General features: G+C 39.0%; 1 long non-coding RNA gene across 2 annotated transcripts; it reads right to left on the reverse strand.

The window, feature by feature from the left end:
- Nucleotides 1-724: 724 nt before the first annotated feature.
- Nucleotides 725-16,225, reverse strand: LOC137193662 (uncharacterized). 2 transcript variants are annotated; one of them, XR_010930871.1, is made up of 7 exons: nucleotides 14,794-16,225; nucleotides 3,657-3,886; nucleotides 3,134-3,311; nucleotides 2,671-3,030; nucleotides 1,754-1,865; nucleotides 1,566-1,635; nucleotides 725-1,455 (listed from the first exon to the last, which is right to left on the reverse strand). It is a non-coding gene; the product is annotated as an uncharacterized lncRNA (long non-coding RNA). The 2 variants fall into 2 exon arrangements; XR_010930870.1 differs by lacking the exon at nucleotides 14,794-16,225 and having other exon boundaries at nucleotides 3,657-8,744.
- Between the last annotated feature and the right edge of the window lie 74 nt (nucleotides 16,226-16,299).

Genomic DNA, 16,299 nt, shown 5'->3' on the forward strand with positions numbered 1-16,299 from the left:
ATTTTATTCCTATATTTTATCTGTCTTATTCTATTTTAGCTTATTTTTATTTCAATTTTATTTTATTTCACCAAAAACGTGGTTTCCACAGGTAGATTTTATTCCCTAGACAACACCAATTTCTCTGCCATATATATGCGTAACCAATCTATTTCTTTTTTAATCAGCTTTTTATAAGTAAGCATGAGCACAATAATAGATTGCAGACAGAGAAAGCACAGTGCTGAGCAGCTGGATGAAAGGAGAGATCATTGTACAGAGGGAACCATCCTTGTATCTAAAATAATAGAATCCAAATAGAGATGCACCAATCGATCTGCCACCGATCAAAATCGGCTGTTTATCAGCTAATCGGCCATGACGAATGACTGGCCCCAGTCAGTCTCATAAATCTGATTTTTTGCCAGCTGCACTTTGCTTCACGTACACAGCTGCTACAGCACAGACAACACACACAAAAAAAGCACATTGCACACACAGCGCACAGACAGTACAGCCCCACACACACACACAATGTGCACGTCGCTCACACAGTGTGACAGTCACCACCACACACACACACACACACACACACACACACACACAACATGCACATCATGCACATCATGCTCACAGCGCACAGACAGTACAGCCCCACACACACATGTTGTTGGTGTGGAAGTTCTTTAGCGTGAGTGAAGAAGACACAGAGCTCTCAATTTGTAATATCTTTCAATCCAGAATAAGCAGTGGAGGAACAACCATGAAAACATTTGGAACAATTAACTTAATCACACACTTAAAAAACCATCACTGTGGTGAACATGCCCAATTTCAAGAAGAAAAATGTAAGTTATTTAAATAGTTAATGAACATACAGTTGAATTTCAATATTCCATTAAAGATAAGTTACAAAAATGTTTGTGTATGCTATCAATTATAGCTCTTATAAAGAAAGAAAATCGAAGTCGGAAAAAATTGGAATCGGCAGGTCAGACATTTAAAAATCGGAAATGGCCAAGTAGTAGTGAATGGCTTTACACACTACAATACCCATGAGCCTCAGCTGCCGTTTCTACAGTAGAGAAGCCAGTCAGCATGAGAGTGCAACTGCAGAGCTCAGTCCCAAATATCAGCCAGCTTGTCCATGCAAAAAATGAACAGGACTCTTACATCTGGAATTTCAGACCCTGGAAATAACGACTGCTCTAAAACAATACGTTCATGGATGGTTTATGTCAAAAGTATGTTGATGAAAGCGACATATGGTCTGCTATCAGTTTGTGTTAAGCCAAAAAGAGGACTGAATCTGGTAAGCAGGAAGTGTTGCCTCTGTACCACACACTCCTTTAGAGAAGACAAGGATGAGTTAACACCTAGCTCTCATCAAAACTGGTCTTCTCCATGGGTTTTTTGGACCTGGTCTGGGCCTGGCGCCTGAAGGGTTGAGTGGCTGCTGACTCTGAAGCTTCATTGCTATCAAAAGACAATCCCTCACTGTTACATTGATGGCCAGGAAACAGGACTTACCTCCATCAACATCAACTGACAGTGACAATGACAGCTAATACCCACTTAACACTTACCTGTTTCAGATAATCCAGAGAGGAATGTCTTTGTGAGTTACAATATTTTTCCCCAGTACTCCTGAGGTGTCTAAAAGAAGGTTCAATATATTGCAATAAATCTAACTGATTAACTGCTAAATGTTGGAAGGATGAAACATGTCATCTTAATTAGAGAAGAGACTGATAAAGATGAGTTATTGTGGTACCTTGAGCCTCCAGCCGTTGGAGTCAGTCCTGTTGAAATACCAGAATGTTTTTCTCCCATTATTCAGAAGATAGTTCGCTGGCTGACCCCAGGAGTTCTACAATGAATCACAGCTGGAGATAAAACACAGCATCACAACAAGATATGCAACAGGCATGTAATGTTAACTGCTAACATTAGCCTGTCTGGTAAACCAGCTACACACACATGGTGTTGCCAGCTCCTTCTTTTCACCTGCTAGCAAGCAGCTTCACCAGCAGGGTGCAACGCTAGAGAATCACCCTATTTCCTCAGACACCACCCTGTTCCATGCAGGCTCCTGGTCCTAACAGTAGGAGCTAGTGCAGCAAGAATCACATAATCCCTTCCCTACATCTATGAGAAGTCTGTCTGTAAAGTCTGAGTCCGTCTTTGAGCAGCCAGCACATGGTGTACACAGCAGTACACACATTTGTGAACACATTGTGAAAAAGGTAAATGGACTTAAACTATCCACTGTAATATCCACTGTAAAACTGTGTAGGTCAAAGATGTACCAGGAAGTGGCTCCCGCTAAAACTTCCAGTTGAGTGGTTTAGATGTAGATAGAGTTTTATGTAAAACCTTACAGACTGTTTGTGTCTGTGATGCCACTTGGCCTGTAAAGCCGTGCAGACTGGGGTTACAGAGTGGGATACTATCTTAGCAAATGAAGCTTGTGAGTAAAACGTTCTCACAGCTGAAATGATGGTCAAAAGTGTGAAAATAAGACCCAAGTTGTACAAAACTAAAAAGAATTTTACTTTTAAGCTCCCCACCCAATCATTCTTTAGATAGCAAACTGAGGCTGTCCCTTCAGGAAGAGTACATGCAGCAGTACTCGATCTATTAGTAACAGAATGGACAGCATGCAGAGTCCAGCTATAGTAAATGACCTACTGCTTCATATACATCTTCCCCCGGGAACAGTGGATAACTGAGGCTCATGGCGACCATCACACATCCAACGGACCACATATCAGTGGCCTCAGAAAATGAAAGGCCCAAAATTATTTCTGGAGACCTGAATGTGGAAGAAAAGCGTTACACAGAATGAGGAACACTGTCATATTTTAAGGATAAAAAATACAATCTAGCACAAGGACAAACTGAATAAACAGCAACTATGGACAGGAAGCACACAGCTACTTATAATAAAACTTGGTATGGCCAAGCCAAAGTCTTTCAGATTCTTTCTGAAGGGACGTATCCAGTATAGATCACTCTGATGCTCTTCAGTGTGTCGAATGCTTTGGCCACCTGCAAGTACAAGGTCAGTAATACAATCAGAGCATGTAGCACAGTTTCAACCTGACACAGTGTTCAGTGCTTTGCTTGCTATCTGATGGTACTGTATTCATACCTGTTGGATGATGATTCTGATGTTACCAGATGAATTGGGTAATACAACTGAATGTTGTCTTCTAAGCTGATATCCAAAATCTGGAAGACTTTCAACACTTCATTTCAAACCAATCAAAAAACTTGACAATATTGCACTGGTCCAAGTTGTGGTGCGTTAAGATCTGCAACATGGAAAACTGGAGACAAGTTTGAAAGTATTAGTTGTTTACAGATAGTTCATATGTTAACTTGTATGAAGGTCAGGTCAGTTGAACTGATGGGGCATTATAGAAAGGCAGAACATCATACTGTTGTGCTTCAATCTCACGACAGATAGTTCAATTATTATTCACTATATTTTTACAAAGGTATTCTTGTCAATAACTGTGGCTATTACTGCACTATTTAGCACTAACTGAAAGAAATTGCCTTTTTGCACTTGCACTTACCAAATATAACTTACTTAATACTGGGTACTTAGTATACCTCTTACTGCAAAAACTCTTATAGCTGTTAACATCAAAATCAATTAAGTGTCCTACCTCCTTGCTGCCAGTGCTATCGTCCAAGTGTTTGGGGATATTTACAGCCACAATATCTTTAGTGTCTTTTTTCAAACATTTCAGCACCTTTCCAAAGCTGCCCTCTCCCAGAACCTTCAGGAACTTATATTTTCTGGGGAGTTGGGAGGGGCTCTTGTCACAGGCAGACGATGAGGTTACCCTCATGAGGTTACTCAATTTACTGTCTGCCATTTTTTTCTCTCAGAAGGCTGAAAAGAAATGGAAAAGTTACTTTCATTCACTTTAAAGGACCACAACAGTGTTTTAATTCCTTTGCTACAGCTTGTGTGTACTTTCTCTTTTGTACCATCCATTGGCTTCCATCCTTTGAAGACATGTAAAACCACTGCTTTGGCCCTTTACATAGACTATTATGTATCTATCTCACGTTACACACCTCAGTGTTCACCTGTCTGTCTGAGCTCTTATCAAAATAGAGTGCATTCCCGCCAGGTGTTAGAACTTAATTGAAAGCCCGGTGCATCTCATACAGATGCCAAAGGGTACCTTGTGCGTGGGTATCAGACGCCGAGGGGCATGACAAAGCAGTGGTGTTTGACGCCCTGGGACTGGGAACAGGCTCAAATATTAATATACATCGATCCAAATATGCTGACAATAGAATGAAAATAAAATGGATGTGTTCTCATGTGTGCTGCAGCTGCTGGCATACCAGTGCTGCTACTTATTAGTATAAGATAATTATACATTTAAACTCTGCAGTTCTACTCATCCTCTGAATATTTGAAAGTCCTCATTTATGCTTTTAAGTACTTATAATATCCTTAAATAAACAGATACAAAATCAGGTTTGGAAATTTGCTGGTTAGAAAAGCATGCAAGTTCTACCACTGTTTCGTCTAAATATTTAAATGATGGATGCAGTTATCCACATTGTGCCAGCTTTGTGTAAAGTAATCAGAGCTGTGTGTAAACCTGTTTTAAAATGTTTTCACCAACATGTTTTGTTTGTTCATGGCATACAGGATGTTGATGCAGAGGACCTCTGGTTGTCAGAGGATATTTTACACACTGAATATATGGACCACGTCCATGTGCAGAACTGGCGACTGAAAATATTTAGAGAGTCTAACCTGTCTAACTTGAGTTCAAACTTTTATGCAATGAAAATGTCTGGACAGATTTGATGGAGCTCAGGATGCATCGTAAGGATAGAAGCATTACTTTAAATGATTTTATTGTTAAATGTGGAATCTATGAGTAACAGCTTTCCAGACTGTTTAGAAAATTCAGAACATTAATTATCATAGATCCTGAAAGATCCTGTCGCCATGTTGGAAGATTTAAATAATTAATGAAGTTTCCTCTGCTGTGCCATCTGCGCGTAAATGATGCACAGCCCCTCACTCAAACCAGACTGTAGATGAAACACACGCATCATTCCTGCTGCTGTGTGATGACCACAGCTGTTTAATGAACATGGAAGAGATCCGACATTCTACAAGTTGTTATGGGAAACTTACTCATCCAACAGAACATATTTCACTTCAGTAAAGTGAAATAGGTTCCATTACTCTTTGGTTAATAATGTCATCAGGGGTTCATCATCAACAAAAGGATGCAGAATCACTGTCTATCTGGCTAGCTAGTGTTAGTTGGGAACTTTTTATGCAGTCTTACTGTCACAACATCTCCTAGAGTCACTTGTTAGCATTTAGCAGGCATGGACCTGCAAAGCTTCCAGGACATTTGATTTTTTTTAAGAGCCCACAGCACTTTGTATGACCTCTGGTGTGTTTTTGTGCCTTTTGGACTGGTCTTTGGCTAATAGCAGGATGTTTTAAACTTCTCATCCACAGTCTGTGGCAGCGTGCCTTGTTTTTGTCAGCTACTGTATCCTTAATGCATTGTTTACTGTAGACTCAATGTGCCTGTGCAGCACAAGTGCAAAGCTGATAAAAAGCACAGCATGTTAACCATTTTTTCAGTATTGTAGACAGGGCTATATGCTGACTTTGTTTTTATTTAGGAGCACATGTGCCCCAAGTTAAAACTTTTAGAAGCATGGTCCAAAACTTAGCATGGACAAATAACATTTTTGAATGTTTGTGTGTGCAGACATTAAATTTAGAAATGATTATGTACATATTAAGTTATAAAATTAATTTACTCATTAAGAATATTGATATGCTAATTCTTCTGTAAGTCTCATTTGCCTGCTGACAGCAGACTGTAGTCTTGGGATAGACTGTCCTGGATCTACTGATAAAGCATCTCTGCAACATAAATGCTGTTGTGCCTAAAATTGACTGCTGAAAAATTGAAGTGGCAAAAAAGTGCTGAAACTTCAACTTCAACAGGCCCTCAGAAGTTGAAAGTTGAAGGTTCCGTCAGCTTATTCCAAGGCCTTACTTTTCTCTGTTACTTGTTTTGCATTTCTCACATTAAGACTGCAGAGGATGAATTCAGCCAAAATCGACATATAATAAAGATGCAGGTAGAATGTAGAAAGAAACCTAACATTGCCATGCTCTAGGATAAAATGAAGAGACCTGAGCAAGAGAGGTGTTTGTGAAAGGAAGACGCACCCATGAAATACTGATCCTTTACCCTCCACTGCACTTTCCAGCTATTGTAAGTAGATGCTAACCCTTTCATCATGCGTGGAAACATAAGCAATAGATTAGAAATGCAATCTCAAACTTGATCTCTCTTCTAAGATCTCTTTCTCAAAAACAGATTTTTTCAGAAATGATGTCGAAGTACAAGATTGACATGGACAGAAGAATTCTGACAGCATTTTGAATGAGTGCAGAGTGAATTTTGATGGAGACAGGAAGAAGAGGCATAGCTGGGGTTCTGCTGGCAAAGTATAACACAGCACTTCCATCACATGCTGAAGAGGCATGCAAAGGTGAACTGTAAAACTGTTACATAAGTTAGATTAAGGTTTGACCCGTAATTTTATTAGTTATAACACTGGTGCTATTAATTTTATTAGTGGTACATAATTTGGTCACATCTATTTTATTTCTTGACACATCAAGCTCCCTACAGCTGTTATGCGACTGCTGAATTACTTAAAAATCCCATCTAAATTTAGTGGTGATGTTGGCACAGATTCTTAAGCAAAGAGCATCTTTGATTTTTCCCTTTTAATGCATGCTTGCTTTGTTATTTTTCAATTTCTCTTTTAATGTGAAGCACATATTGCTAAGTACTAAACATTTGCATGAAAATGTGCTAAAAATTAATTTGGTCAAAGTATCAAAGGTGCTGGGACATTGATTTTGTCACTGGTGGACTCAGAGGAGGGGCAAGTGCCCTATAGAGGGCCTCTGTATGTGACAACCTGGAATGAAGTACCTTTTCAGTGGAAGAAAATGTGATAGTACCTTGTAAAATACCCCAACAAGATGTAATGCTGTGCCCTATGAGTTGCTGTTGTGGTCCCTTTAGGGTGCCTTCTGTGGGAGAAAAACATTGTGAAGTGCCCTTCCAGTGAAGAAAATGAGATACTTGCCCTATAAGATGCCCTTATAATCGAGTAAACTGGCCGTTATGGTAGAAATGAATGTATCCTTTATGTTAGCTGACCATTAGGAAAATAAAGCACCCTTAAGAACATGTTGTGGTTGTTGTAGCTGACATTATTCCATTCAGTTGATTTTGATACAGTACTACTCACTAGTTTGCTCAGTCACACCCCCATAGATTATTCTATTGTCTTTGGGTCAGTGCAGTCTAAGCTGCAACCTTGATACTACTACAGTTTGTGACATAGGTCGCATAGTAAGGCTTTTTGCAATTAAAATGAGTGTATGGATTAAATTTGATTAATGATGCATTACTGATGTATGTAGACTGTATTTTCTGAGTCGGTTTTATATGCAGGCCTGTCCAACATGCGAACATGCTAAACAATATGCTAGAGGGGTAATAGCTAGTTAATTAGATACGTAGCCTACTTAGCCAACTGTGTATTAAATATTTGGCACAAACTGGAAATCAACTTTTTGCTGTATAATAAAACCTGTAAAGGAAATCATTAGAGTATTCTTTATCCAAAATGTGTTTACAACCCTTTAGCTTGGATTAACTTGCACTTGTAGAGAATGCCAAGAAGAGACAGAACATTGAAGACAATATAAAGGGATCTGCAAAATACAGCTAGAGGCTGAAGGGAGGAGATGAGAGAGATGAAGTATGTTTGCATTAGCCATTAGTAATTAGATGGAATGCCCAGTAGGACTTAACCCTCTGCCTGGGCATGTTAAACAAGTTTTACATTTTTCCTGTCCTTTCCTAATGTATCTTGTCATGAAACTGTCATGAAATGTGGAAGAGAACACTTTGAGTAGCCCTGCTAACAGACAAAACTCCTCAAATAAATGCTCCATTGCCAGTGTTAACTGCATCAGTCGACTGATCGTTCTCCAAATTGAAGCTGATCAAGACCCAGCTTAGAAACAGAGACTGTCAGATCTTCTTCTGTTGTCCATTGAAAGGGACATCCCAACTGATCATAGAAATGTCTTTAACATTTACAAACGCATGGCCAAAACAATTCTCCTTTGATTTCACAAATCTCCTTGACAAGACTGCTCAAAACAGCTAGTTCTCAAAATGTTAATAGTTCCATGTATTTACTACAGATGTGATGGGAGAAATAAATATTTAAAACGGTACCCGTTCCCTGTATTTTATTACAGAGATGTTTGCAAAACAAATGTTTAAAAAGTAAATCCTTTTTAATACAGAGGTGTTGTTTTCCTTATATTCTGAATCACCCTATTAAACAAGCAGCTAAAAAAAACCCAAAGGTTTCATTTTATTGCTATATGAATCTGAGAAAAGAAAGCAATTCTTAGCATTTGTGAATCTATATCAATCAAATATATTTTTACTTAAAGAATAGTGAATACTCCACTATCAAAATTAGTGTGTGTGGTGGTAAATTGTGGATTTCTGAGTTGGCTGTGAAATGACTCATCTGGTGGTGACGAGTGTGCCAGTAAGTCATCACATGCTTTTGAAAAATTTAAAATAATTTTAGTACTGCTTTTGTAAATTCTAGTCTTATTTATTTATTTGTTTTACTTGTTTTTCATTGCTTATTTATTGTGTAATTTGTTATTTATTTAATGCTTTTTAAATAATGTTTATTATTAATTTTATACTTCATTATTGTATTCTTATTTAAATTCTTAATGTATTACAGAAAAAAAACATTGAATAAATTATCCTTGAATTAAATTTGATTTGCTGTTGTAATCTTTTGGTTTAGTAGTAGTAGTAGTAGAAGTAGTTGTTATTGCAGCAGTAGCAATAACAGGCCTCAGAGCGCCCCCAAATTAGCTTAAATTCCTTGAGGAACCTCACATATAGGAAATGGTGCTTTGAAGCACCCAAAGTGGTTCCAGACCAGGCTGGAAAAAAGGGTTCCTCATGGAACCTCATAAACGATCTCAAGTTCCTAAGAGAACCGATGTGTTTAAAAGGGTTCTGCCAGTGTGGCAAACTGAGGATCCCTAAAAGGGGCCTTGGGTATCTGTTAACTTTTACTGTGTACTCGGTGCATTATAAGCTTAAGACAACCACTGTAATATGCATCATGGAACAAATAATTTCTTAAAATTAAGATTTGGCCTGATGAATATGACTATATGTGAATCCACAGGTTATTTCCAAGTTTCTTTTCAAAAGCCCCTGCAACGGGAAGAAAAAGATTTTGCTCTCCCTGTAGGATGGTCAGCAGCAGTGGGAAGATTGTAACCCTGCAGTTCTATATGCTGAACAAAAACACAGACAGGACACCAACAGTAAGTAGTAACGCCTGGGACACACTGGATGCGTGAACCTCAGCAGTGTGTGTGCGTCGTTGAACTGCTGCGTCTCGCATGCTTGCAGCATCCACACTGGAAGCGTGTCTGCTGAGGCGCTTCTGCCAATGGCAGCCCTATCTTTCTTTCGTGTTCCCTGTCTATTTCTGCTGAGAACCGCGTGCGTCACATGGAGAGAACAGGCGAGACCTTGAATCTCTAGATGAAGCGACGCAGCAGCCTCGCGTCTCACATGGGCTGTGTGGCTGCTCTAACCTGTTAACATGGGCGCTGAAATGAAAAGCAAGAGGTTCTGCGACGCACATGCGCTGCTCACGCATCTAGTGTGTCCCACGGGTGAGTTAACACTCCTCCTTGCTGGGATGGTAAGACACACCATCACACTGCCCAAGTCTGCTGACCACTTTGAGGTGAATTAAGCCAACCTGGATTAATTAACTAGTTTGTTTTTGTACAAAACTAACTTTGAGAACTGAAAATGTATCATGTATCCTCAATACTTCTACCTAAAATTTGGTGAGGTATCTAAATACACTCGTAAATTCTTCAAAACATAGAATATGGATGAAGTGTATTTTCTTTCATACAATGTGGTGTATTGTGTTTTGTACAGATTTCAAGACTCGTTACCAGTTAGAACCCGAAACTTGAGAATATATCAGGAGGCTGGCCGCAGTATAAAGCCCACGGTATTGTAGCTATGCACTGAATAATTTATTCATGTTTTTATTCTTCATTTCTTCACTCATTGCTCATTGTTTCAGATGGATCGGGACAACACAAACTTTCAGTTATCTCCCCAGGAGCTGAAGGTTGTAATGCCCATTTTTTAAAAACTCTAACCGGAGGAGGAAAGAACACCATCTACACTCCTCCTTCTTCCACTCCAGGATGACTTAGATACATCCCCCCTTCCTCCAGACACACATGAATTCCAAAAGATGCCTAAAGCAACTTGTAGAGTCTGTGGATCTAGGATGCCATTGCAAGTGTTGGCTGTGCTTGAGGAGTCCTGTGTGGACCAGCCATCATCAGGGGATGACTTTGATCTTCATGGAGGGGTAATTCAATTTGAACAGCTTTTGATTTTTCTCATCATTTTAAGGCAGGATTTAACAAGTGTAACCCCTAATATCTTTTTTAAGTATTTCCCTAATGTGACAATTGTTGCTGAGTCCATTCCAGCAGAATCTAAACCAGGGACTAGTAATACCACACTAAGCACAACAATGGGACCAAATTTGGTAGTACAAAACATTTAAAACCAGCCCTAGAAAGATAAAATTGTCATGCAAGCAATTGCAATTATTTAATGAATTGAAGTCATTTTCTTGTCTTTCCGTGCTACTGCTTTTACATTTAGGCTGCATGTCCAGTATGTCAAATGGAATACCCAGTGGATTATTTACAAGCCCATGCCAACTCATACAGACAGGTGAAAATAGATAAATTATTTTTTCTCTGTAAGAGATAAACAGAAAATTCCTTTTTAGAATGTGTGAAATTTGGAATAAAGGTCATGATCATTAAAAGTTAAAGTACTGGAAGGAGAAATTATGTGCTATTAGTATATATGGCCTCAGAGAAAATCAGTAGCATTAATTAAGCATTGTTCTGACTCTGGTTATTTTAATCCCATTAGAATCTGAATAAAAACTGCAAATTCTGGGATGTATTACCTTTAGTAATTCAACAATACAGAGGCTCCCCAGTAATATTAATATTGTTCCCTTCTACTGTATTCTTCTAACGTAACATAAAGGCTTTACCACACCAACTGCAACCTTCTTGCATCAAAAAAAATAGAATAAATAGATCTGAGGTTGGTGTTAACAAGATAAGAAAACAAATGTGCCCCATGGACTTAATGATGACACAAGGTTAACAAAATTGCTGTCTAGCAAGATAGTTCACATGGCATCATATTAAGGTTAAACAAGGCAAGGCTTGCTAGAATAACAACAACCATGATAAGGAAAGATAACGTTATACACTGCTGTTTTAATCAATACAGCTGTCTGCATGGGCTGCGTAATGGCTCGTGTTTCACTCACACTAAATACACATAAACGTGAACTGAAGTCTATTTTCCTCTGTTTATGTATGTAACTACAATTATTGTGTATTGGGCTCTTAGTGCTTTTAAATGTGGGTGACCTACACTCAACACTGCACCTGATGTATCCAGTGTAGACACACAGATGGAGCACTCGCTGCTGCTTCTCTGCTAACATGCTACTCAGACTATGTCTCAGACTATGCCTCTCATAAGTCTATAATATTTTCTCTCCTCTTTGTTGTCAATGAAAAATAAAGAGAGATTTTGGTACAGTTTTTATTTTTAAACTACATTTTAGTCTTTTTTTTGTGACAACATTATTGCATGTTGATTTAGTCACAGTTAGTGTTTGACACTGGTGCCATCTGGAAAAAAAAATAGTTGACTAACATATTTAGTCATAGTTTTCGTTAACATAATTAACATCATTGTGTAATCATGTTTTACTTGACAGTCTGGAGGAAACGCCTTCCTGGGTGGATTAGGGTGACCACGTGTCCCGCTTTATGCGGGACTGCACAGCATTTTTATCCCTTGTCCTGTCCTTGCTGGCTCTAGTTTTCAAAAGTCAAATCACTGCAGGACAGATACTTTTCTAAAATCTGGCTTTTATCCAATGGCTATGTAGAAAGCAGGGAAAGCTGTCATCAGAGGGCTGTGTTTGATGTCAATCAAACTGTGCAAATGTGGGTCAAGTGCAAGTTAACCCGTCACCACCTTTGCTGCCTACGTTATGCCCAATGAGGTAAATTGCGAGTCACAAAGTCAAGCTCTACAGTCAGATTTAGGTGGAATATGATGAAAACTACCACAAAGAAAAGGAAATGCAGCTACTACAAAGTCTGGGAAACTACTTATAACTGGGTGAAGCCAGTGTAAGGTGATTCTCAGAGTTATTTGCGAAATTTTACCGAATTACTTTTCACATGGGGGGGGGTTACATGTGAAGCGACATAGTACATGCGACATGCGAGTCTCACAAGAAATGTGTGGCTCCAAAAGAGATGTGCCGATCTATGGATGCATTCCTACTGAAACCCAAAGATGATTGCCAGACAGATAAGGTAACAGCAGCTGGAATAACCAGTGTTTACCACATTGTGCAGCACTCCCAATCATACAGGTCAGCAGACTGTGGTAGTAAGCTAGCACCGTCCATTTTTCGAGACTCAGAGATTGTGGTCGTATAAAAGCAGCATCCATAGTTGCAGATGTACTTGCACCTGAAAATTGTTTGAGAGAATTAAAAACACCAGTGGTTTAACTCCAGAGTGACAAAAATGCACACACTGCCTTTTGTCAGTGGCTTCAGATGCTTCTAATTATGGCACTGCAAAACTTTTCCCACTGGTATTGACACTGATATTGGACACGAGCGTTGGGTTAGAAAAGCAAGATCCTTGACTTTTATGAGGATAGTGATGAGTCATCTTCTAACATACACCACCAGGTTATGAACAAATGAAAAGAAAATGACCTGCAACTGGACATGATTTCAGCATGCACTGCTGATAATGCAAGTGTAAATTACAGCAAAAACAATCCTGTTTTCCAGAAGCTAAAAGCGAACAGCGGCATCATAAAGGCAAACTGTATGGGCCACATAGTGCACAACTGTGTGTGTCATTTTTCAGCTTCCTCAAAACGTACAGAAGAATTGACAGCAGTGTGTGCATTTGTGGAAGAAGATAATCAGGTTGTACTGAGACATGTACCCACAAGACGGTTAAGTTTATGGCCTGCTGTCAAGAGGCTACACGACAGCTGGACAGCTATAAAGAGCTATTTCTTGTCACTGGGAGAGGATCAGCGCCCAAAGTCACTGTGGCAGCATCTTATATTACACTTTATTTAATGAGGAAGTCACACTGAGATGAGATCTAATTTGCAAGTGAGACCTGAGTACAGAGTAAAAGAAAATAATAATAAAAATAAAATATTATGATAATGGTAATAAAGCAGCAATTTAAAATAGTAGTAAAAGAAAATGTAAATATACCTTCATACAGACAACAGCGTGACAAATTATAAATACGTGAATTCTATAATATCTATGGCGTATGTCTAAAAAAGAAATAAAAAATACAAGCATTTGATGTAAAGCAATTACACCTAAAATCAATAGAACCTCTTACCAAATTTTTGAATTGCCCTATCGATATCAGTGTGTCAAGTTTCAGTCTACTCTGTAAATTATTCCAGACAAATGGAGTGAAATATTTTAAGGCTGTCTTGCCAAGACTAGTATTTACTGCGGGAGTATATAGTGTCAGCAAGTCCTGAGAACGGGTGTTAAAAGTAGAATGTCTTGGGCACAGGAGTGACAATAAATAAGGTAGTAAGTTTTGAAGTGGTCCTTTATAAATGAATAGATAAAAGTGTTGATCTCACCTGACAGAGAAGGAGGGCCAGCCTGTCTTACAAGACACAATGATGGGTGCCATGTGGGTCGTCAGTAATAAATCTAAGAGCTGAGTAGTAGACAGCATCTAATTGTTTAAGATTAGAAATAGGAGCATGTCTGAATAACTTTAATATTGTGGTGTTTGGAAGGCACAATCATGCCATGTGAAATTCACGTATTTGGACACGTATAAGGACAAAGTATATATGAATACTTTTAATGCATTGGAAAGTTCCATGATCGAAATGTATTAATGTTACCTTTCTTTTTTGGATATACTACCCTGGGCTTGCCCTCAATTTTATATGCCATATACTCTTTTTAAAACACCAGTAGTATACTTGAAAGAATGGAAACCATGACTTAAATCCCATGTCAGCAACCTGTCTGTTCTGTATTACTGTACACAGTTTAGTCATATTCAGTGTTGATGAGAAGAAGCACTTCACTTTTAACAGGTATTGGCATAGAAAAAGGGAATACATGAGTGCAAACAGACTATCGTATAAAACCTTAAAGGGGAGATATTATGCTTTTCCTTATTTTCAGACATATATTAAATGTCACAATGTGGGATGTTCATGTTAAAAGTGGCAAATAACGATGTAAACGTATATAGCAGTAATACTTGTGAGCAAAAAGCAGCAACTTCAAACTGCTCTGAATGCTTTCAATGTTTCCAACTTTTTTTTTCTACTTTCAGCCCGAACTGACATCAATTTGTGACGGATTTCTATATATGGACATCTGCTACGTGCACAGCATGCAAATTTGCTGCTCTGCTCCACGAGTAGTTATCCAAGCCATTACTCCATTACACAGCACAGCAAAGTAAAATAAGTAGTTTACCTGTTGGAGATGTGCTGGTCATCTGCACCTCATCATCATCACTGTGGCTGTTTCTGCTTGTACTATTCCTCCCTGAATTATTTCTAATTGATCCGCTGAACAAATAGCTCCAAATAGATCCATATGTTGTTGTTTCGACCGGTTTTTAGCGCCGCTAACGAAGCTCCTCTAATTCAGTGGGGAACACGTTTTTACTTTCTTTGAAGCAGTGAAGCAAGAAATGTTTGGTTTGCATTGACGTAGAGTTACACAACTCTGATACGTAAAGCTGGCCAATCACAAGTGGGCTCATCAGGAGGGGGGCCTTAAAGAGACAGGAGCTAAAACGAAGTGTAACGCCTGGGACAGACTGGATGCGTGAACCTCAGCAGTTCATGTGCGTCACTGAACTGCTGCGTCTCGCAATCTTGCAGCGTCCACACAGGAAGCGTGTCTGCTGCAGTGCTTCTGCCACTGGCAGCCCTATCTTTCTATCATGTTCCCTGTCTATTTCTGCTGAGAACCGCGCGCGTCACGAGGAGAAAATAGGTGAGACCTCGAATCTCTAGATGATGCGATGCAGTAGCCACACATCAGATGCGCCTCATGTGCGTCTCATGTGGGCTGTGTGGCTGCTCTAACCTGTTAACATGGGCGCCGAAATGAAAAGCAAGAGGTTCCGCAACGCACATGCGCTGCTAACGCATCTAGTGTGTCCCAGGCGTAAGAGAAACTGTGTATATTGAGGGGCAGCATAAAGAGCCAGTATAAGATAAATAAGGAGTTTTTTGAACTTTGAATAATGCCAAGCTACTCTAGTGGAGTGAAATGGGCATAATTGGTCATAAGAACTGTGAAACTTTAGCTTTCTTTTATGCTTACTGTACTTAGCCTGGGAGTAGCCCTCACACAACTTTCAGATCAGTCAAGTTAGTAGTATCACTTGATGTGTATCTTGACAACACATAATTGTCTGTTTTAATGTCAGGTGGAGGCAGCCACTGAGACAACAATTCAAGGTCTCACAGAGGAGATCTTGAAATGTGGGTACACAGAATTAATCAGCTTGGAGAAAAAGGACAAAATAATCCAGTATATTGGGGGTGTTGTTGCTTAATGTACTGTTCCAGAATCAAAAATATCACATTCCACACTTTGGCATCATCACCTGACAACATGTTGAAGCTATAAAAATCTGTTTTTCACTGTGGTCTATAATTTCACCGTAGTCACTTATGCACTTATGTCACTGTATTACGTATAGACGTATGCCCTGGTCATTATTGCCTGACCAGACTTTGTGTTTTGTTTATCATTCCCTTTTGCTGCCATTGTGCCATAACTGGGTTTCCATATTTTGGTGATATAGTTGCCTTTTAAAAAAAATGAAATATCATTCCCCAATTTTTGATTAAATAAAATTCATACCATGATCTGGGTGAATACTCTTTTCTGATTGGCTGGCAGGTGTGCGTTAAAACCATTTATTGCACACATAGTTTAATCATTGTTCTAAATTCATCTGCT

This window comes from Thunnus thynnus, chromosome 12 (assembly GCF_963924715.1).
Source record: "Thunnus thynnus chromosome 12, fThuThy2.1, whole genome shotgun sequence".
NCBI classification, from domain to species: Eukaryota; Metazoa; Chordata; class Actinopteri; order Scombriformes; family Scombridae; genus Thunnus; species Thunnus thynnus.